Genomic DNA, 2,579 nt, shown 5'->3' on the forward strand with positions numbered 1-2,579 from the left:
TTTATTTTTTTACAGAGAGGAAGGGAGAAGGATAGAGAGTTAGAAACATTGATGAGAGAAAAACATTGATCAGCTGCCACCTGCACACTCCCCACTGAGGATGTGACTGCAACCAAGGCACATGCCCCTGACTGGAATCGAACCCAGGACCCTTCAGTCCACAGGCCGACGCTCCATCCACTGAGCCAAACCAGCCAGGGCATATTTTAAAAAAAGTTACTATTTTCATGCAAGAAGTAAAGAAATCATGTTTCATTTCAGATACATATTTTTAATTGATTATAAATACTTTAATACATATTTAGAGTAGTGGTTCTCTTTTTTTAAATATATATACATTTTTATTGATTTTTTTACAGAGAGGAAAGGAGAGGGATAGAGTTAGAAACACTGATGAAAGAGAAACATTGATCAGCTGTCTCCTGCACACCTCCTACTGGGCATGTGCCCGCAACCAAGATATATACCCTTGACCAGAATCGAACCTGGGATCCTTCACTCCACAGGCTGATGCTCTATCCACTGAGCCAAACCGGTTAGGGCGAGCATTGCTCTCAATGGGGTAGTTTTGCTTCCCAGGGGCCATTTGACAGTGTCCGGAAGCATTTTGTTTGTTAAAACTGTAGGTTGGTTCTACTGACAAACGTCCCATAATGCATGGGACAGCCCCTACCCCAACAAAAATTATATTGCCCATAATGTCAGTGGTCTGAGGTTAAAAATCCCTCATGTAGCCCTCTCCAGTGTGGCTCATTTGGTTGAGCATTGTCCCATGCACCAAGAGGTAGCTGGTTCTATTCCTGGTCAAGGCACATGCACAGGTTGCAGGCTTAATCCCCAGCAGGGGGTGTGCAGGAGGCAGCCTGTCAGTTTTTCTCTCCCTCTCTCTTCCCCTCTCTCTCAAATCAATAAAAACATACTTAAAACAAAACACACAAAAAATCCCTGATGTGGAGCTATTTAAAATCATGAACAACATAAACGTTTAAAAAAAAGGATGCCATTGAAAATTCTTACCGCATAAACATTTTCTTTGGGCCAAGAAATACAAAAAATTGAACTCATTGCCAACAGTGAAGAATTACTTTATTTAACAAAAATAGAGATTCCTCACTTCCCTTAAAACAAAAACACCCACACCAAGCCATGGCTCGTGGACTCAGTGGTTAGAGCTTTGGCCCGAACACTGAAGGGTCTTTGGATCAATTAACAGTCAAGTGCATGAACCTGGGTTGCAGATTCGATCCCCAGCTCTAGTCAGGGTGCTTGTGAGAGGCACCCAGTTGATTTGTCTCTCTCACATCCATGTTTCTCCCCCCACCTTTAAAAATCAATGGGAAAAATATCCTCAGGGAATGATTAACAACAACAAAAGAAAGACATTGTGAAATTTATCTGACTGAATCTGAAGAGGTGAGAAACACTCTTTAATTTTACAAAGTCCTCACCATGTTCTCTTATCCTTCTGCCCCCAAACATCTATACAGGCAGTCCTCGGGTTACGTTGGAGATCCGTTCGAACAGTGTGACGTAACTCGATTTTTGCTGCAAGTTGGAACCCACCTACATAAGCACCTACGTCACTCAGATGGAGCACACACACGGTAGTAATGAAGTGAAACAGTAAAGAAAAAATTTAGAGAAAGATAACAATTCCTGACCTTTACTTGTGGTAAATAAATAATAAAAAGCATAAAGCACATATGTACATACGTTGAAATGATGGAACTTTTTTTTTTATAAATACTGTAAATGGATGGCGATGTAACCATGAAATGACGTCTGTAGAGTCCGAGGTAACCCGAGGACTGCCTGTATATATAAAAGCCAAGTGACTGGAATAGCAGAATGACCAGAACGACTGGTTGCTATGATATACACTGTGACGGCCAACCAGCTTTATGGAGGCCCTGATCAGCCCCCTCCCATCCACCTGCTGCCCCTCTCCCCTGGCCGGTCCAGCCCCAGTCAGCCCCCCCTACTCCAATTGAGGGTGGGGCTAACTGGTCAACCTTCCACGTCCCCCCACACACAACCACATCCAGCCCCGATCAGCCCCCATCGCGGTGCTGGCCAGCCGGACTCCACTCGTGCATGAATTCGTGCTCCAGGCCTCTAGTTTTATTATGAAAGACTTGAGACAGAAATGAATATGCACCTAGATTCCATACTTTAATTTAAAAATACTTTATTGCTTAAAAAAAGAAAATGCTATTGAAAAAATGGCAAACAGTTAAATGTTTTGGTATATGTTATGTTTATGTTAAATATTTTTATTTATTTTTCTATTGTAATTTTTTAAAATTTTAATATATTTTATTGATTTTTTACAGAGAGGGACAGAGAGCTAGAAACATTGATGAGAGAGAACCATTGATCAGCTGCCTCTTGCACACCTCCTGCTGGGGATGGAGCCCACAGTCTTGGCATGTGCCCTGACCGGGGATTGAGCCAGTGACCTCTTGGTTCCTATGTCAACACTCAATCGCTGAGCCACACTGGCTGGGCTGCACATACTTTTATTAAAATAAGAAAACTTTTGTATACTTTGTTCTGTCAAATATTACTTCTCTCAAGGA

General features: G+C 42.1%; 1 protein-coding gene across 4 annotated transcripts in view; it reads left to right on the top strand.

The window, feature by feature from the left end:
• PSPC1 (paraspeckle component 1) overlaps positions 1-2,579 on the top strand; it is a 125,421-nt gene that overhangs the window by 9,400 nt on the left and 113,442 nt on the right. The window lies entirely within an intron of this gene.

Source organism: Myotis davidii, unplaced genomic scaffold (genome assembly GCF_000327345.1).
Source record: "Myotis davidii unplaced genomic scaffold, ASM32734v1 scaffold840, whole genome shotgun sequence".
Classification (NCBI taxonomy): Eukaryota; Metazoa; Chordata; class Mammalia; order Chiroptera; family Vespertilionidae; genus Myotis; species Myotis davidii.